Source organism: Lithobates pipiens, unplaced genomic scaffold (assembly GCF_037356315.1).
Source record: "Lithobates pipiens isolate NorthernLeopardFrog02 unplaced genomic scaffold, aLitPip1_a1.2 Scaffold_8, whole genome shotgun sequence".
Lineage (NCBI taxonomy): Eukaryota > Metazoa > Chordata > Amphibia > Anura > Ranidae > Lithobates > Lithobates pipiens.
Genome location: NW_027507903.1, coordinates 133,986,382 through 134,008,562, shown reverse-complemented (window position 1 = coordinate 134,008,562; position 22,181 = coordinate 133,986,382).

Below are 22,181 nucleotides of genomic sequence, written 5' to 3'. Positions count from 1 at the left end.
GCTCCTGGTGCTGTCAATCACAGCCACTGAGCCATTCAGGAGACAAAGGGGGCCACATGTGAAGGGACACACAGAGCCACTGATCAAGACCACGCCTGCTTGGGTGCCCCCATTGCAAGCAGCTTGCTGTGGGGGCACCCAGCAGGAGGGAGGTGCCAGGAGCACCAGCGTGGAACCCAAAAAGAGGAGGGTCCGGGCTCCTCTGTGCAAAACCTCTGCACACAGCAGGTAAGTAGTATAACATGTTTGCTATTTAAAAAAAAAAAAAGATTTAAGGAATACTGTTATATTCTTCTGACCACTGCACTCTGTACCTTTTAATGTACTTAAAGGACACTTATTAAACTGTGAATGGTTTCTAAATAACATTGCATATTTAATTTTATGATTAAGCATTTATCATTTATTACTATATGTCTGGATTTATTATACATGGTATCCATATACTCTAAACACCAGCATTGCACCCTCAAAAAATATGTCTAGAGACAACCCTTTGAAGCAATGGCCTGTCTGCCTGGGAACACTTGCAGTACCTCTTTATCATCTCTGTACTGTTTTGCTTTCACTGTCTTTTGATGAGTATTGGTCAGATTTTCAATTTCCCAGTTAAATGCTTTTTTGTAAACCTTTGGGCTTTCTTGAGAACATTACTGAGATTGCATGAAATCAATGCCGAACAGGTGTGAATAGTACAGAGTTTAACTATTTCTTTGTCATACTACTGTCTGCAGTATGTTGAATAAAAATGAATGTCTGAATAGCACATAACATGTTATATCTTGGGACAGACTATTCCAGGGAAAATGACTAGGTTTTCTTTTATAAAATGTGTATGAATTGTGGCAGCACGCAGGTAAAGTCACCTGGTTGTATCCAGGATGGGAAATATGTGTGCCTAGATTCAGGCTTTATGCAGACTTTTACAATTAGAGGGGAAGAGTTAATGAGCCCAGCTGAAGTAAGTGGGCTCATTAAGACCTCTACAAAAAACCCCAGCATGCTTAGGGAGATGCTCCATCCTGGAACCAGTTTTGTGTTGTATAGACTAGGGAGTGTGACACCTGTTCTGTGCGGTGAGTTAACGCCTGTGTGGCAAACCTCTACAACAGAGACAGGGACTGGTGCAGCACAAGGCTGCACTCAGTTGTTAGACAGGGAATCTAAGTGTGTAATTAGAGGTCAAGCTGACCAGGATTTATTTTCATGTTTTATTTTGTTTGGCTGTTATATGTTTCACTGCATGTAGCATAAATAAACCGCATCTTTTGTTTTTTGCACCTACAACGCTGTCTGCTGTGCCTGATTTTGTGTTGTGAACCCATCCAGGGGGTCACACACACCCGCTGCCGAGCTAACCCCTCACAGAATGTACCCAGCTCCAAGCTCAAGTTATAATGTGACAGAGATCACCTAAGACAAAATGGGTTCCAACTGTAGAATAGGTCTTATGTAGTGATGGACGAACTTCCGACGGGACGTTTCGCGAACGCGGACCACGAACGTGGCCGATAGTTTGCGAACCGTAACGTAGCGGGCCCCATTGACTTCAATGGGAGGCAAACTTTGCAAACCTACAGGTCAAATTTGCAGCCACAAAATAATTACTAGCTGTGCAAACATAGTCCCACTACATGGCCAATGACATAACACATGTATGAGGTGAATCTGGGATCGACAACTACAAGCATTCTTTTTTTATATGTGAAATTGTTGTGACAATTCAGGACTGTGGAGCGCATGAAGGCAATGGAGGAGAGGGAAGGTCAGGGTAGGCAAAGAAGAGGGTGCAGGAGATGATCACCAGCAGCGTGACATACAGCAATGACACCTGCACCGTGATAGAGTGATCTGACACCAGCACCGTGATAGAGAGAACTGACATCAGCAGTGTGACATACAGCAATGACACCTGCACCGTGATAGAGTGATCTGACACCAGCACCGTGATAGAGAGCACTGACATCAGCAGCGTGACATAAAGCACTGACACCAGCACCGTGATATACAGCACTGACACCAGCACCGTGATAGAGAGCACTGACATCAGCAGCGTGACATACAGCAATGACACCTGCACCGTGATAGAGTGATCTGACACCAGCACCGTGATAGAGAGCACTGACATCAGCAGCGTGATATAAAGCACTGACACCAGCACCGTGATATACAGCACTGACACCAGCACCGTGATAGAGAGCACTGACATCAGCAGCGTGATATACAGCACTGACACCAGCACCGTGATATACAGCACTGACACCTGCACCGTAAGCAGCCCAAGGAGGAAGTCAGCATAGCACAAGGATGGTGGGAGCCCCTCATAATGAGCATAGCACAGGGATGGTGGGAGCCCCTCATAATATGCACAGCAGAGGTACAGCCCCAGGAGGAAGTCAGCACAGCACAGGGATGGTGGGAGCCCCTCATAATAAGCAGCCCCAGGAGGATGTCAGCATAGCACAGGGATGGTGGGAGCCCCTCATAATAAGCAGCCCCAGGAGGAAGTCAGCACAGCACAGGGATGGTGGGAGCCCCTCATAATGAGCATAGCACAGGGATGGTGGGAGCCCCTCATAATGAGCATAGCACAGGAATGGTGGGAGCCCCTCATAATATGCACAGCAGAGGTACAGCCCCAGGAGGAAGTCAGCACAGCACAGGGATGGTGGGAGCCCCTCATAATAAGCAGCCCCAGGAGGATGTCAGCATAGCACAGGGATGGTGGGAGCCCCTCATAATAAGCAGCCCCAGGAGGAAGTCAGCACAGCACAGGGATGGTGGGAGCCCCTCATAATATGCACAGCAGAGGTACAGCCCCAGGAGGAAGTCAGCACAGCACAGGGATGGTGGGAGCCCCTCATAATAAGCAGCCCCAGTAGAAATATGACACCGCTCAACCTCTTCAAACAGGAGGGTACGGGCATATAGTACGGTGTGCTTTTTTTGGACAACGAAGTGAGCCAAATGAAGAAAGAAGGTCTGTGTGCTCGATTAAAAAAATCGTTTATAGACATATACATGGTCTACTGGTCACATGTGTTGAATTCCTCCGAGATCCATGCCTCATTCATTTTTAGAAATATGAGGTAGTTAACACTGTCATGAGCTAGGCAAGTACGCTTATCGGTCACAATCCCCCCTGCTGCGCTGAACGTCCTTTCGGACAGGACACTGGATGAGGGGCAAGCCAACAGTTTGATTGCAAATTGGGCAAGCTCTGGCCAGAGGTCAAGCCTGCCCACCCAGTAGTCCAGGGGTTCATCACTCCTCAGAGCGTCCACATCGGCCGTTAACCTGATGTAGTTGGACACCTGACGGTCTAGGCGTTCCCAGATGCTGGATCCGGATGACACCTGTCGATGGGTCAGCTGAAAGAATGACCTCATATCCGAAGTCACCAACACATCTTCAAACCGGCCTCTTCTTGCAGGTGCTGTTGAATTGGTACCCGCAACTCCTTCTCTGGGAGTGATAATTGCTCCTCTGCCAGCACACGCAAAAGCAGAATGCAGCATTTCTCGAAGCAAGGCCTGGAAGTGCTCCATTCTGACATCCCTCTGTGACGGCGGTAAAATTTCTGCCATTTTGTGTTTGTACCGGGGGTCTAAGTACGTTCCCACCCAGTACTGGTCCTTTACCCTTATGCTTTTTATACGGGGGTCCCTATTAAAACACTGGAGCATGAAGGCCCCCATTTGCACTAAACTGGAAGCGGTGTGGTGGCCTGGCTCCTGCTCATCATCCAGGATAATGTCGTCCTCTTCATTCTCCTCTCCCCATCCACGCACAACAACAGGGATCCCAGAAATGTTTAAAGCATGCTCTTCTTGCTCCTCCTCATCCGCCCCGGCACCATCCTCCTCTGACTCCTCTTCAGACTCCTGTTGTTCACTTGTCTCAGATAGAGTAGCCCCCCCTGGGAATTCATCCAGCATCGCGACTTCCTCATCTTCCCTCTCCTGCTCCTCCACAGCTTGATCAATGACATGACGCAATGCACGCTCCATAACGAAGGCAAAAGGTACCATGTTACTGATGGCGCCATGGCTGCGACTGACCACTTTGGTGATCTCCTCAAATGGCCGCAGAAGTCTGCATGCGTCGTGCATGAGCAGCCACTGGAGCGGTGAAAAAAACCCCAGCTCCCCAGAACCTGTTCTGCCACAGAGTTCATACAGGTAGACGTTAACTGCACGTTTCTGCTGGAGCAGCCTATCAAGCATATAGAAGGTTGAGTTCCATCGCGTCGGGCAATCGCAAATAAAACGTCTGACCGGCAGATTGTGTCGCCGCTGAATGTCAGCAAGGCGAGCCATGGCCGTGTAAAATCTTCTGAAATGGGCCGAGATTTTCCTTGCCTGCCGCAAGATGTCCTGGACCCCAGGGTATTTGACAACGAATCGCTGCACGACCAAGTTTAAGACGTGTGCCATGCATGGCACATGCGTAATTTTGCCCTGTTTCAATGCGCTAAGCAGATTGGCACCATTGTCACACACCACTTTACCAACTGTCAAATTGAGCTGTGTTAGCCACTGATCTGCCTGTGAACGCAAAGCTGAAAGGAGTGCCGGGCCAGTGTGGCTCTTGGCTTCCAGGTACAACAGACGCAGCACGGCATGGCAACGTCTCACCTAGCATGTTGAAAAGGTTCTGGGGAGCTTGGGCGGCGCAGAGGAAGAGACGCTAGCAGCGGAAAAGGAGGAGACAGCCGAGGAGGAGAGGGAGGAGGATGGAGTAGGAGGAGGAGCAGAAGAAGAGCCAGGCCTGCATGTAATCCGTGGCGGTAAAACCAAATCTACACGGGTGCCACGGTGCCACGGCCGTCAGAAGGTTCACCCAGTGGGCAGTAAAAGTGATATACCTTCCCTGCCCGTGTTTGCTAGACCACGTGTCTGTGGTCAGATGTTTCTTGGCACCAACACTGTGTGCCAGAGATACATTCACTTGCCGCTGAACATGGCCATATAGCTCTGGGATGCCCTTCTGTGAGAAATACTTCCTTCCTGGGACCTTCCATTGTGGTGTTCCAATGGCCACAAATTTTCGAAAGGCCTCTGAGTCCACCAGTTTATATGGCAGTAGAAACGAATTGGCCTGAACTTCCCAGTGACACCCTAATGCAGTAGGCACCTCATCCCCTTATATGTCTGAAATTTTATAGCTAAAGCTATAAAATTTCATTTATATGGCAGTAGTTGGCGGGCTATCAGTTCTGACAAGCCAGCCGTCAACCGTTGGGCAAGAGGGTTATCCGGCGTCATCATTAGGCCCACAGAAGCCTGCCTTTTTGCAGAAAAACGTGAGCTTGGCGTGATGGAAGATGGAGTGGAGGACAATTGTGAGGAGAGAGGAGAAGGAGAAGTAGAAGATGAGGCTGAACGGTGAGAGCCTGGAGTGTGGCTTTGTGTGTTCCGTTGCTCCCACTGGGCTCGGTGATGGCTGCTCATGTGCCTTCTTAAGGCGGTCGTCCCTAGGTAAGTGTTGGGCTTACCGTGACTAATGCGTTGACTGCAAAGATTGCAGATGGCAACGCTATTGTCAGCAGCAGACATGTTAAAAAAAGCCCACGCTGCGGAGCCATGTGCCGGCTTCCTGGGAGCGCCAGATGTGACCGTACATGGTCGATGACTCGCTCCTGATACATTAGCAGTCTGCTTTGTCCCTCCTGTGCAATGTAAGTTATTCCTGCTTCTCCTCCCTATCTGCTGGTTCATATCTCCCTCTGAACTCCCCTGCTGATACAGTAGATCACAATACTCTACTCGTCCGACTCACAGAAGTAGCCGGAGTCCAAGACATAGATCTCCAATGGTTCGCGTTCTTCCTAGGAAATCGGTCACAGACAGTGAAACTAGGAAAATTCCTCTCCGAAACTCGGGCAGTCACCTGCGGAGTCCCTCAAGGCTCTCCTTTATCACCCGTTCTCTTCAACATTTACATTCGCCCACTTCTCCAAATCATCAGATGCTCAGATCTCTGCTTCCACTCTTACGCTGACGACACGCAACTTTATTTCCGGATCAATGGAAAAAAAGATCACCAACAACAACTTGAAAACTGCCTCAAATCAATAGAGGACTGGATGACCACTAACTCCCTCCAGCTGAACGAATCAAAGACAGAGCTTCTTATCTTACACCCAAATCATAAGCCCGCAACCAAAACCTCCTGGTCTCCACCAACCGTCTTTGGGCAGACTATCTCCCCAAAGACCAAAGCCAAGAGTCTCTGGGTTATTTTAGACGCACAAATGTCAATGGATGCGCAAATAGGAGCAGTAGTCAGTGGATCTCACCACCTGCTGCGCATGCTTCGCAGACTCATCCCTTTTATCCCAAAGAATGACAAAGCAGTGGTAGTTGGAACAATCATTAATTCACGACTGAACTACGCAAACTCGCTTTACATAGGATTACCACAATATCAACTTGCGCGATTACAACTGATCCAAAACACGGCGGCAAGGCTGATAACAGGAAAAAAACCCTGGCAATCCATCTCTCCTTCGCTGAGGAGCTTACATTGGCTAACCGTAAAAAATCGGATCACGTTCAAGACCCTTTGCCTCACCCACAAATGCATGCATAGAGAAGCTCCGCAATACCTAATGGAGAAAATAAATCATTACACACCAAACCGCAGTCTTCCATCAGCCAACAAAAACCTCCTCCTCGTGCCCAAAGCCCGGTATAAATCCAAGGGGGATCGGAGATTCGCTGTCCAAGGGCCTCGGCTATGGAATGCTCTACCAATCAACATCCGCCTGGAAGAAAATCACTTGGCTTTTAGGAAAAAACTCAAGACCTTCCTCTTTTAGCAGATGATCAAAGCTCGCCACAGCGCCTAGAGGCGATTCAGTTCGCATTGTGCGCTATACAAGTATTTCATTCATTCATTCATTCCTCTTCCTCTCTTGTGGGCACCCATGTGACATCACTAGACACGTCATCATCGACGTCACCTTCCCCACCGCTATAAGTAGAGATCTCGGAGTAGGCAGCAACACCGGGGACCAACCTCCTCCTTGGGCTGATCTGGGTACTGTCGTCAGACTGCTGAGTGGTGGTTGTTGCTACCTCCTCTTCCTGATCCAATGCCAAGAGTGGCTGCGCATCAGAAATGTCTTGATATGGATCGGAAAATAATTCCTGTGACTCAAGGTGGTGGTGGTGGTGTTGTTGGTGGTAGTGTCTTTGGGGGTGCACATAGCAGAGAGTGAAGAAGAGGGTGCAGATCGAGAAGATGAGGAGGGTGCAGAAGAGTAAGGCTGAGTGAGCCACTCAACCAAGTCTGGTGCGTCCTTTAAAGTAATTGAATGCACCTTCTACAACTTCCCACTTTGGCTCAAGCCTGTTGCTCCTGCCCTACCCCTACCACGCTTGTGGAAGGGCCTGCCTCTTCCTCTGCCTGTCATTTTTTAAATGACCCTGTGACAAAACTCTCAGTCCCTATACTGATAAAGGACTGCTGCAGTATAGGGCAGCAGTCAGCAGTAGTGCACCTCAACCCTATATATTGTGGACCTATACCAGTCCTTAAGGAATAGCAGACTGTACCTCACTCAACCCTATGTACTGTAGTACCCTATACCTTACCAGTCCTTATAAGGACCTTTGTGGAACTAGTAGGTTGTGAATGATTAGCAGACTGTACCTCAATCCCTATACTGATAAAGGACTACTGCAGCAGAAGGGCAGCAGTCAGCAGTAGTGCACCTCAACCCTATATATTGTGGACCTATACCAGTCCTTGTGGAACAGCAGACTGTACCTCACTCAACCCTATGTACTGTAGTACCCTATACCTTACCAGTCCTTATAAGGACCTTTGTGGAACTAGTAGGTTGTGAATGATTAGCAGACTGTACCTCAGTCCCTATACTGATAAAGGACTGCTGCAGCAGAAGGGCAGCAGTCAGCAGTAGTGCACCTCAACCCTATATATTGTGGACCTATACCAGTTCTTAAGGAATAGCAGACTGTACCTCACTCAACCCTATGTACTGTATTACCCTATACCTTACCAGCCCTTAGAAGGACCTTTGTGCAACTAGTAGGTTGTGATTAGCAGACTGTACCTCAGTCCCTATACTCATAAAGGACTACTGCAGCAGAAGGGCAGCAGTCAGCAGTAGTGCACCTCAACCCTATATATTGTGGACCTATACCAGTCCTTAAGGAATAGCAGACTGTACCTCACTCAACCCTATGTACTGTAGTACCCTATACCTTACTAGTCCTTATAAGGACCTTTGTGGAACTAGTAGGTTGAGAATAATTAGCAGACTGTACCTCAGTCCCTATACTGATAAAGGACTACTGCAACAGAAGGGCAGCAGTCAGCAGTAGTGCACCTCAACCCTATATATTGTGGACCTATACCAGTCCTTAAGTAATAGCAGACTGTACCTCACTCAACCCTATGTACTGTAGTACCCTATACCTTACCAGTCCTTATAAGGACCTTTGTGGAACTAGTAGGTTGTGAATGATTAGCAAACTGTACCTCAGTCCCTATACTGATAAAGGACTACTGTAGCAGAAGGGCAGCAGTCAAGTATAATATTCTTTCTATATTTGGAAGAAAGAATATTATACGTGTACAAGCCTATTACCATACCAGTCCTGAAAAGAACCTTTGTGGACCTAATAGTAACAGCTACTGATTAAACTGACTGTCCCTCACTGCCACACACAGCTTCCTGCCTGTCCCTATTTAAACTGACAAAACACAGGCTGCTGGAACAATAACTTGAATAGCACTCAAAACTATATCCTGTATTACTTTACCATACCAGTCCTGAAAAGGACTTTTGTGGACCTAATAGTAACAGCTGATGATTAAACTGACTGTCCCTGCTGCACACAGCGACCTGATCCTCTCTCTACACTGACAAAAGACAGGCTGCTGCAACAATCACTAGCACAGCAGTGCCTCAAACCTATATCCTGAACTACACCTAACACCTATACCAGTCCTGAAAAGAACTTTCGTGGACCTAATAGCTAGCGATTTGGGTCACTGCAGTCTCTCCCTGCTCCACACAGCAACCTCTCCCTATAGTGACATACGAAAGAATGTAAAATGGCCGCCGGATCGGGTCTATTTATAAGTTAGGGGGAATGTCCAAGTGTTCATGTGCTGTAATGTCTCAATTGGCTGTCCTGTACCCCCATGATGGATGTGTCATCATAGGTCAAAGTTCTTTTACACAGTAAACACGGAAGTCCGCCGGGCGAGCGGCAGCAATAGTCCGGCGATCGGGCTGATGGCGAACAGCCAAAATTCGCCGCGAAACGACTGCCGGGCGAACCGTTCGGCCATCCCTAGTCTTATGGAGATAAAAAATAGCCCATATGGTATTTTATGTATTTCCTATAAGCCAGAGGCGTTGCTAAGTCTACAAAAGATCTGGGACTAGAGCTCATAGCAGTGAAGTAAAGAAAGTCATATGCTTTACATCAGGGTCCCCAGAGAGCCCCCCTCCTTACACAAGGGTCCCCAGGGCCCATCAATTGCAGCCTGATCAGTGCCCATCAATGCAGCCTTACCAGTGCCCATCAAATACAGCCTGATCAGTGCCCATCAAATGCAGCCTTACCAGTGCCCAGCAAATGCAGCCTGATTAGTGCCCATCATTGCAGCCTAAATGGTGCCCAGCAATGCGGCCTTATTAGGGCCCAGCATTGAAGCCTTATCAGTGCCCAGCAATGAAGTCTGATCAGTGCCCAGCAATGCAGCCTCATCGGTGCTCAGCAATGCAGCCTTATCAGCGCCCATAAAATGCAGCCTTACCAGTGCTTAGCAGTACAGCCTTACCAGTGCTCTTTTAAGCAGCCTGATCAGTACCTAGCAATTCAGCCTTACCAGTGACCATCAAATGCAGCCTTACCAGCAGGGCCAGCCCTACCATAGGACCCGATGGGACCATGGTTCCATGCGGCATTTAAGAGGGGCAGCAGCCCGGCCAGAAAGAAGTTGTCAGGAGTAGACTACTTGGACTCCGTAGTAGCTGCCCGGAATCCCAGATCAGTAAGCAATAGCAGAGCAGAGCCAATGCTGGTCGGCAGTATGCTGTGCACTGCCTCCTGCACTGGTTGCTAGCATAGCCTGCCGCCCAGCGCCTGGCAACCAGTGATGTCAGGGGCCGCGGCCGCCCCAGCATTCAGAGCGCTCAGCCTCGGTGGCAATCAATCAATCTGCCCACTTCTTTCATCTTCCATCTCTAGCGTGAGGGAAGGAAGGGCCTGAAGAGAGCTGCCTGTGCAGCTGTGCCCGTGACAGTGTGAGCTCAGCCTGGGCAGCCTCTGCCTATCTGAAAAACAAAGAAGGTTAGGTTGGTGGTACAACTTCAAGTGGTTTCTCTCTATAAGATTTTTTTATAAGGGACTCAAGCTGGATTAAATCTGACTGATCTTTGTTTTGTTCCTTCTGGGATACAGCAACTGGCAATCCACTATGTGTGGCAGGTGACATCGTGGCAGGTGACAATACGCAATGTGTGGCAGGTGACAATCTGCAATGTGTGGCAGGTGGCGTTGTGGCAGGTAACAATCCACAATGTGTGGCAGGTGGCATTGTGGCAAGGGACAATCCGCAATGTGTGGCAGGTGACGTCGTGGCAAGTGACAATCCCCAATGCGTGGCAGGTGACCTCATGGCAAGTGACAATCCGCAATGTGTGGCAGGTGAAGTCGTGACAAGTGACAATCCACATCTAGTGGCAGGTGACGCAGCAAGTGGCACACTCGGGGATCCCACTGATTCTGCATTATGGTGATTTGAACTATTTTATTTTATATAACAATGTAATAATAGAAATAATGCTCTTCAATCATTCTTTTTGTGATATAGCACTGCGTCGATTTAACTGACAGTTGCGCGGTCGTGCGCTGCTGTACCCAAACAAAAATTACGTCCTTTTTTTCTCACAAATAGAGCTTTCTTTTGGGGAATGTGATCACTTCTGCGGTTTTTATTTTTTGTGCTATAAACAAAAAAAGCGTCAATTTTGAAAAAAACAAACAATATTTTTTTTAACTTTTTCATAAAAACATTTAGTAAACATTAAAAAAATAATAATAATTTCTTCATCAGTTTAGGCCAATATGTATTCTTCTACATATGTTTGGTAAAAAAAAAACGCAATAAGTGTATATTGATTGGTTTGCGCAAAAGTTATAGCATCTACAAAATAGGGGATAGATGTATGTCATTTTTTTTTTACTAGTAATGGCAGTGATCTGCGATTTTTAGCGGGACTGCGACATTGCGTTGGACAGATTGGACACTTCTGACACATTTTTGAGACCAGTGACATTTATACAGTGTTCTGTGCTATAAAAATGCACCGATTACTGAGTAAATGTCACTGGCAGGGAAGGGGTTTAATGTGTTTCCTGGGAGTTGTTTTTAATTGGGGGGGGGGGGGGAGGGCTGACTGGAGGAGGAGAGAGATTCCAATCTCTAGGAAGATCAGGTCTGTCTCTTCTCCCCTGTCAGAATGGGGATCTGTCTGTCTAAATTGACAAATTCCTTTTCTGGCTCTCTGTGGAGCGATTGCGGTGGCCGGCTGACATTACAGCCATGACAGGTCCTCTTAATACACCTACATACATGTATAGAGCCATGACAGGTCCTCTTTATACTCCTAGGTAGCACAATGTGTTGGGCCGGCCCTGCTTACCAGTGCCCATCAAATTCAGCCTTATCAGTGCCTGGCAATGCAGCCTGACTAGTACCCAGCAATGCAGCCTTACCAGTGCCCAGCAATGCAGCTTGATCAGTGCCCAGTAATGCAGCCTTACCAGTGCCCAGCAAATGAATCCTTACCAGTTCCCAGCAATGCATCCTTACCAGTGCCCACCAAATGCATCCTTACCAGTGCCCAGCAATGGATCCTTACCAGTGCCCAGCAATGAATACTGGATTTGAATATTCCAGCAATGAATCCTGGATTTGAATATTCCTGTGTGCCCCTCCTCCCCTCCTTTGGTCCTACTCCTCCTCCCCCAGTGGCCGCTGTTACAATGTCCCGCCTCCTATAATACACGTCACACCATTGGATCAGTGTTCCACCTATGTTCCGCCTATTGCTGTGGTCTAGGAAGCAGGACTTTGTTACAGCGGCGGCTGGAGAAGAAGGACTGAGGTAGGGTAGGATAGGTATTCTGGGATGACACCCCCCAATGTGTGGCACCAGGACAGACCACCCCCCATTGGCTTAGATGCCCACCCCTGCAGGACGTGGCTACTAATGGTGAATGACGTTCCCACTGTGGGAAAAGTACAGGAATGCCATTCCCATGCGTTCTCACAGGAGTCAAGCCCTGGGCTGCACCTGGTAAGAGACTCAGGGCTATGGGTCCCAGACTCTTGACTATAGCCCCAGAAGTCTCCCCTTAACGACGCCACTGCTATAAGCACTCCCTAGTCATTTCCCTAGTCATGTGTTGGATAAATCCTTAGGACATCCAAACTACCTCTAATACACTTAGACAGAATGCATTGGTTTGTTTATTTAATTCTTCATACATATTAAAAATTATCTTGAAGCAGTTAATTTGAAGTGATATTTCCTGTTGAACACCATGACATTTGCCCGGATTGTGCTCAACATGTTATTTTACAACAGTTTAGCTGAAGTTAAACTCAATAGGCAGTTGAAATATGCCCCCTGATTTACTAATGTAGACAATGGTGCCTTGCATGCTTTTCTGATATAAAACTGTTTGTTGGTTTGCCTTAAATTATTATCTGTATTCACTCAGACCCCTCTGTGGGAATCAGAACTAACTTTAAAAGCAAAACTGGTGTGTTTTTGCATTGCACATTAACACCACTGGATCCTTGAAACTTCACTTTGATTATGATTCAGGTAAAAACAAATACTTCAAATCAAATCTGTATAAAGAACATTATTTTCCCACAGAATGCAAAGAACAAGCCTCAAAATACACTGCTGTGCAAATTTTAGGCAGGTGTGGAAAAATCCTGTAATTTAAGAATGTTTTCAGAAATAGAAGTTTATTTTTCTGAATTAACAAAATGGAAAGTAAATGAACAGAAGAGAAATCCAAATCAAATCAATATTTGGTGACCACCCTTTGCCTTCAAAACAGCATCAGTTGTTCTAGGTACAGGATTATGCACAGGGAACAGCAGGAACAGTCATACTCAAGAACAAGAGAAAGTTCAAGCGCAAAAATTGCAAACCCGTAAATTTCAGTTCACCAGACCTGATGGACTCCCAGAGTTATCTGACACTACTGATGGAATATCTTGTTCAAGTAGCTCGGTCTCGTTGGTCTTTGACAAAGATCACAAGGCAAAAGATTATTCAAAAAAACAGTCTGCAACTCCGGACACAAATAACAAAAAGAAAAACAAGGAGAAGCAGGTGCTCCGGTAAGAAGATACAATTATCCGAGTCAAGCACGCAACAAGGAGGAATGGTACTAGAGACGGAGACGCATATGAATACACATAATGTAGTCAATCTTTCTAAGACAATACTGACTGCTTCAGAAATCTCTCTATTGTCTGAGGGCCTCTCTTTCTTACCGAGCAATCATTTTAACATTTTCAATACTTTATTGGATGTGAATAGATTCATACATAATTTGTTGCTTAGGAAACACTTTTCTATTGCTGAGGATTCCTCTAATGTTTCTGACAATTGGGATATTAATCCTATTATTTGTAATGATAACGCTTTTGATTTTCAGGATCTGATTGTGAGGACCACATTGGACAAATTGTGTTAAGAACCTAATGGAGGACTGCATGGGTTATCTCTGATAGAATTCACAAAGGAGATTGATTTTTCTACCCCGTACATATCAGGAGCAGTGCATTTGAAACGTTCCGGGCTCTTGTAGATCAGGACCTGCAAAAGTTAAAATCAGATATTAAGATGTTCCCCACCCATACACATGATAACCTTACCCGGATTGAAAGACAGGCTCTTAAAACACTTTGTTTCCATGTGACATTGTCATAAGGGAAGCAGATAAAGGAGGGCCGTTTGTAGTTTTGGATTCAGAGGATTATAGGAGGGAGGCTTTAAGACAGCTAAGTGACATTACCACTTATTGCACTTTAGATGCCAATTCAACTAATACTTTCAAAACACAATTATTGAGTTTATTGGATAGTGGAGGGGAGATGGGTGCCATAACTCCCAAAACAGCACAATTTCTTTGTGTAGACAATCCATTGGTCCCAGTCTTTCACCATCTACCGAAGCTTCACAAAAATACTGTTCCCATTCAGGGCCGCCCTATTGTTGCGGGCATTGGTTCCTTATTTGAAAGACTAGGAGAATGGATTAATCAGTTTTTGTGACCTTTGGTCACCAGATTACCCGCCATATTAAGGATATGTCAAAACTGCTGTCCAACATTGACAGCATACAGTGGCAGGACTCCCTTTTGTGGGTTACCATGAATGTAAAATCTCTCTACGGATGCATCCCTCACGAGCTTGCATTACATGCCTTGAGATTTCATTTGAATCTCTATAGTTCGTATGGGAGGAATTAACGGGAATTTATTGTAATTTGTGTTGCCTTTGTTCTTGAACACAACAATTTCTGTAGTGTAGAGGGACATCTATGGGGGCAAAGTTTTTGCCCTCCTTGACAAACCTCTATATGGGCTTGTAGGAGGAAGAGTTTTTCTTCTCTCACTATAACCCATATGTGGGCGCTATCAGATGGTATGAGAGGTACATTGACGATCTGATCCTTGTGTGGGACTACACGGTGGGTGACCTGCAATCCTTTATCAGCTATGCCAATGATAACAGCTTAAACTTGGAATTTTTTACAGTCATCATGATCATATACATTTTTTGGATGTTACTTTAACTGGTGATATCTAGACTAAAGCTGTCTGTTCGCATACTTTCTGAAAGGAGTGTGCAGAGAATTCTTTGCTTTTGGCTACTAGCTGTCACCCCTCCCATATCATCAGATCAGTACCTGCTGAAGAATTCATCAGGGCAAAACTCAATTGCTGTGATGATGAGTCCTTTTTACAAGAGTGTGAAATTATTAGCACTAGGCTTAGAGGACGTGGTTACAAACAATGGCTCATCGATAGAGCAATAGGTCTGGCAACTAAGAAAGTGAGATTTCCCCTTTTTTCACGTACCAGGGACGATGGTAACAACAGGACTGGGAACTAAAACATCTGAACGTGGTCATGGGGGGGGGGGGATAGGGGTAGAAAAGTTTCTAAAGATACCCATAACCCCCTAACTTTTGTCAATACTTTTTCACATGAATTTGACTGAATTAAGGATATTTCTAAATATTTTGCAGTCCTATATGCAGATTCAGATCTAGTCCCTATCCTGTCTGTGGGCTGTAGGTTCTCTAGCTGTCGCTCCAAAACTTTGGGGAATATACTATTCCATAGTCTCTTTTCATCTACTGGCCACAATCAAACATGGTTGCATGTTCAGGACTCATATGTTTGGGGCTCCAATACCTGTCGTTTTTGCAAGAAAGATAATAGTGAAAATAAAACTATTGTGTCTTGTTCAGCAGGCAAGAATTTGTTTATTTGGAGCTAATGTTATCTACTGTTGTCTATGTCATAGAATGCACTTTGTGTAAACTTCAATATGTGGGATGTACTACACGCCCGTTATGAACCAGAATTAGTGAGCATTATCATGGGGCTTCCTATGCCAGTGACAAAGGCTTGTTGAATGTTTCAAAGCATTTTAAACACACTCATGCAGGCAACGTAGACTACTTTAAATTCTGTGGCTTGGAAAAAGTTAGAAATTCACCTGGAGGGGGTGATATCCCCAGAAACTCCTTGAAAGGATTCCCACAGGCAGGGCCGCTGATAAGCCAGTACAACTGGCCCTGTTATACCAGGCCCGGCCACCAGGGGGCCCGAGCAATCTGAACAGATTGCAGAAGAAAGAAAAAAAAAGTCTTTCTCCACCTCCCCCCTCCGCTCCTCCCTCAGCAGCTGTTCAACTGCTCTCAATGAGCACGCACTGGGGCTAAACATCTCAGAGGCAGAAAGGTGGAGCCTGACTGCGAGATCTTGTAGTTTGAGTGGGCGGGAGGGGGTGTGGCCGGCTTGGAGGATAATCGTTCCTGGCTTCTTCTGTTGTGCACACATGAGCTGCATTATGGTGGCAGTGGATCTGGATTCTCAGGGGACTGCAGGTTAGCCCAGTCACATTAACTGCAATGTAAAGTCTAATATCTGCTTTTCATGTAGCACAGCAGTCCTGACTGTGAGAAATTGGGTTTTATACTGCACTGCCATATTTCTCACAGAAGTGCTGCATGAAAAAGGAGATGCCATCAATGTCAGCAAACCCCACTTTTTTTCTATTTAAATCACTGGATCACACCATGCCTGGAGCTGAATCACACAGGAACGCACTTTGCGTTCCTGTGTGATTCACATGCAGGTCTGTGCAGTGCAATTTCAAGCTCATTTATTTTGAATGGGCTTAAATTGCAATGCACCAAAAGTAGTGCAAAAAGTAGTGTAGTGTATGTAGTGTAGTGTATGCACTACTTTTTAAAATGCAATGCAACCAGATCACATGATCCAGGGCTGGCAGGGCAAACACACTACGTTTGGAAACCTGCGTTTGAGGTTTCATTGACTTTTTATTGACACCTGGTGCAGATCACAAAAGTAGTGCATTTTGCATGCAGGTTGAATTTTACAGGAATCCACAGCACATTTATTCGCAATTCAGATGCACAGCCATGGTGCGAACCGCTCCCTTAGACATATTACTTCTCATTAAAAGTTTAGAATTTTTTTTTTTTTTAAGGGCTTAGCTGAAATGGCATCTTCTTCTTTTTCATGTAGAACTGTTTGACTGTGACAAATTGGACAGTGCAGTTATGAACGCAGCACAGTATTATCTGCATCCTACACACAGTCATCTTACACTAACCACACCTAATAATTAGGCGTAATTTAAACCATGTCCATTTTCCAGCTCCGCGTAGCGCATATTTTTAAAATAGCCACACCCACAATTTAGCCTTTATGTATACCCTAGCCTCTCTGTATACGGGCGGGGCCAGGGTGAGGCTGAAGGGGGCCCCGTCAGGTAGGCTGTATGGGGCCCCATGATTTCTATCAGCGGCCCTGCCCACAGGTATGAACCATAAATATGACATGGATCTTTTTCTTAAATAGTATTTACCTTTAAGTTCCTGTCGAGTCTCAATATATGCAAATGTGTATCTGTATGTATTATAACTTGGTTTTATGTGATTTATATATATATATTTGTATATTCTGTATTGATTTATATTGTGATGCTCTTATCTTTCTAAATGTGCTTATTTTTCTACGTGTTACTAGTTTTTCTTGATATAAGATGTTTGTTCTTTTCTTTGTTTTATGGTGGTTTATCCTCTCATTAGACCGATCTGGTGGCATATTGTCCAATCAACAGGTTGATTTCAGTGGCTCATTGTTTGATTGTTTGATTGCCTGCCTGGTGGGTGGAGTCCCCATCTTTATATATTCTTCATCATATTAATGTTTGGGCTGTGATCAAGGCAGTTGTGATGAAACGTCAACCCCTTGTACCCTTTTATGTGTACCTAATGAACCATTTACTAAGAATTTGGAGTGCAGGCTTCTTCTATTGGAATTCGCTGAATTATTTTAGGTACACTTGCACACAGTTTTTGAAGTAACTCAACTGGTAGTTTGTTCCAAACATTTGGAGAAATAACCATAGATCTTCTGTTGATCTAAGCTCTCTCAAATCCTTCTGTCTCTTCGTGTAATCCCAAACAGATTTGATGATGTTGAGATCAGGGTTCTGTGGGGGCCAAATCATTACTTCCAAGACTCCTTCTTCTTTGCACTCAAGATAGTTTTTGAAAACACAAAAAACAGGGAGAAGGTGCGCCAGACTAAGTGCAGTATAAACGATAAAGTATTTATTAAAATAAAAAACATACGGCCAAATGGCTACTCACAAAGGTCAGAGTGATTTAGGCATGTAAATTAGATAGGGATGTATCCATGTCTCAATCCGGTCCACGGGGTTTGCAGAGCTGATGGAGTATAAAAGCAGACAGGGGGGACGACAATAGGCTTGCCTCTGTGTTCCAAAAGCTGATTTGGAGCAGCACCTCTGTATTTCTAATAGTTTTCATCGGTTTCCAGCTTTGTTAAGCGTCCGGATGGTCGGATGGCCGGAAACCGGAAGTGCGTTCCAGCGTGGAACGCAAGCTCTGGGATCCGGAAGTGACGCGTGGGCCAATCAGAAGACGCGTTTCACAACTTCAGTTGTTTCCTCAGTTCTAGTATTCTAGACAGGAAGTGATGCATATATACACAGAAGGAGGGGCTGACCTGTGTTACTATTGGACAACGGACTTGTATAGATATATTACCAGGCAAATAACTGAATGAAATGAGAATAAATAAAATTGACTGTAGCATCTCAAAATAATATTGAAACATTATACATATAAAAATTATATATATAAAATATATAATTTAAAGCATGTGGGCAGCACTATATGAGAACATATAAATATTTTTATATATATTTAGGAGAGGGACTGAGATTTTTTATGTACATGTGTGTATGGGACTATATATTGGTGATAACCGCAACCATTATATATAAATAAAGGGGAATAGGATGATAGGGATAGAGGAGGGAGGAAATGAAATGTAAAAAAAAAAAAAAAAAAGAGTAGAGAAATGAAAAATGAATATGAATATAAAAAAAATAAAAAAATAAAAATAAATAAATAAATAAATAAAAAAATATATAATAAAATAAAAAAATTATTAAAAATAAAATAAAATAAAATAAATAATAAAAATAAAAAGTAAAAATAATAATAAGGGGAAAATTGAAGGAAAAAATAATAATAGATAAAAAATAAATAAAAAATAAAGATGAGGGAAAAATAGTAATAATACTATTATATGAAGATGATAATAAAATTGAGAACTAATAGAATAAAGATAGAAATGAAAATAAAAATAATAATGAAAATAAAAATAAATATAAAAATAAACAGATATATATAAAAATAAAAAATAATAATAAAAATGTAAGGGTAAGAAAAAAAATAAAACTAAAAATAAAAATAACCATGAAGATAAAAACAGTAAGAATGAAAAAAGTAAATAACAACAAAGTGGAGAATATTTTGTGATGGAGTTGAAATAATAATAGAAAAAGGTAATAGATATGGGATAGATATACTAGTACAACAGAGGTAAGACTGGAACTCCAGAGAGAGGCCGTGGGTAGTTGGAAGTATAAAATATAATGTACTATATTATAAAGTATGAAAAGGAAGGAGTCTGTGTGTAGTCTGATCCGTTTGGGAATTGGGAAACACTATGAGGGGAAGGTATTAGAGAACCGTATGAACTTCAATCTCTTCGTTTAATCCATGTGGTGTCAAAGTATTTAAAGAATATATCAGTATGTTTCTTGTTTGCAGAGGCGTTGGAATCTCTCTGCCGGAGTGATTTTTTCGGATATTGCTTCAATTATCCAGACATTCAAATCAGTAGTATTTTTTTGATGGTGTGTTTCAAAGTGTCGTGCGACACTGTATTTGGGATTTGCAACCTCAACCGCACGCCGGTGTTCACCAAACCTAGCTCGGAGGGCCCTGATGGTTCTACCCACATACAACAGACCGCAAGGACAAGAGATACAATAAACCACATATGAAGTGGAGCAATTGTAAAAAGAATTAAAAGTGAAGGTCTTTCCATTATGTGTGAATGATTTCTTACCATGGGTGACATTTTGACAAGTAAGGCAAAGAGCTTTTTTACATTGAAACATTCCTAACAATGGAATTAATGTAAGTTGTTTCATCGTCTGATTTTTCCATGAAGTAGAAAATTTAGTTTTACTGGGGGCTATCTGACCTTTGATGCTCGGGGCCCTGCGGTAGGTAAACTTTGGTTTATCTGATATACATTGAGATAGGTGAGGATCTTGTTTGAGAATGGACCAGTGTTTTTTGATAATATTTTCCATTTTTTTAAAACTGAAGTGGTACTGAGTGATAAAACGAGTGGTATTTTCAGGAAGCTGTTTTTTAGATACAGGCACATTTTCGCTTAGGTATGAATTACAGGCCTCCTCAATAAGTTGAGGAGGATAACCTTTGTCTTGGAATTTTTTCTTTAGTAATGTACTTTGAGAGGTGTAGTCTTCAAGTCTGGTGCAATTCCGTCTCAGGCGATGGAACTGACTTTTAGGTACATTATTTTTCCACCTAGGGTGGTGGCAACTCGAATAATGTAGAAAAGAATTTCCTGCTGTGGGCTTTGTATAGTTTTTAGCTGTAATAGTGTGGTCTCGATGAAATAATTCCAAGTCAAGAAAGCATACGGAGTCCGGATTCTTGACACAGGTAAATGTTAGCCCAAAAGTATTCTTATTGCAATACGTGACAAAATCTTCTACCAAGGTTGCAGGGCCATCCCAAATGACAATGATATCATCGATGTAACGACCATAGAAGACCAGGTGTTCCGAAAAGGGGTTGTCAGCTGATAGACACCTGGTCTCCCATAGTCCCATCGTAAGATTGGCATAGCTGGGGGCAAAATTAGCCCCCATAGCTGTGCCTTGTTTTTGCAAATAATAATCACCATCAAAAGTGAAATAGTTGTGCTCTAAGCAGAAGCGAGTGGCAAGAAGAATAAAGTTAATTTGTTGTACATTTAGAGGGGAATCATTCTGAAGGAAATGGACAACTGCCTGGAGGCCAACATTATGGGGTATTGAGGTGTATAAAGAGCATACATCCAATGATACCCACATATATGTTGGTTCCCAGGTATAGGGACTAAGCAGTTCTATTAAGTGGGTCCCATCTCGAATATAAGACGGGAGGCCTTGAGCCAGAGGTTGTAGAAAATGATCTATATAGAGTGAATAGCCGGTGGTGATACTATCCATTGAGGCTACTATAGGGCGACCAGGTGGATTATTGCCATCTTTGTGAATTTTGGGGAGGTGGTACAAGTAGGGTACTTGATAAAATGATTTTTTGAAAAAAGCGGCTTCAGTTTTACTCAAGGTACCTTCCAAGAATGCTTGGGTAACAATAACCTTGGATTCTACATTATTCGAGTTGCCACCACCCTAGGTGGAAAAATAATGTACCTAAAAGTCAGTTCCATCGCCTGAGACGGAATTGCACCAGACTTGAAGACTACACCTCTCAAAGTACATTACTAAAGAAAAAATTCCAAGACAAAGGTTATCCTTCTCAACTTATTGAGGAGGCCTGTAATTCATACCTAAGCGAAAATGTGCCTGTATCTAAAAAACAGCTTCCTGAAAATACCACTTGTTTTATCACTCAGTATTCGAGATGGGACCCACTTAATAGAACTGCTTAGTCCCTATACCTGGGAACCAACATATATGTGGGTATCATTGGATGTATGCTCTTTATACACCTCAATACCCCATAATGTTGGCCTCCAGGCAGTTGCCCATTTCCTTCAGAATGATTCCGCTCTAAATGTACAACAAATTAACTTTATTCTTCTTGCCACTCGCTTCTGCTTAGAGCACAACTATTTCACTTTTGATGGTGATTATTATTTGCAAAAACAAGGCACAGCTATGGGGGCTAATTTTGCCCCCAGCTATGCCAATCTTACGATGGGACTATGGGAGACCAGGTGTCTATCAGCTGACAACCCCTTTTCGGAACACCTGGTCTTCTATGGTCGTTACATCGATGATATCATTGTCATTTGGGATGGCCCTGCAACCTTGGTAGAAGATTTTGTCACGTATTGCAATAAGAATACTTTTGGGCTAACATTTACCTGTGTCAAGAATCCGGACTCCATATGCTTTCTTGACTTGGAATTATTTCATCGAGACCACACTATTACAGCTAAAAACTATAGAAAGCCCACAGCAGGAAATTATTTTCTACATTATTTGAGTTGCCACCACCCTAGGTGGAAAAATAATGTACCTAAAAGTCAGTTCCATCGCCTGAGACGGAATTGCACCAGACTTGAAGACTACACCTCTCAAAGTACATTACTAAAGAAAAAATTCCAAGACAAAGGTTATCCTCCTCAACTTATTGAGGAGGCCTGTAATTCATACCTAAGCGAAAATGTGCCTGTATCTAAAAAACAGCT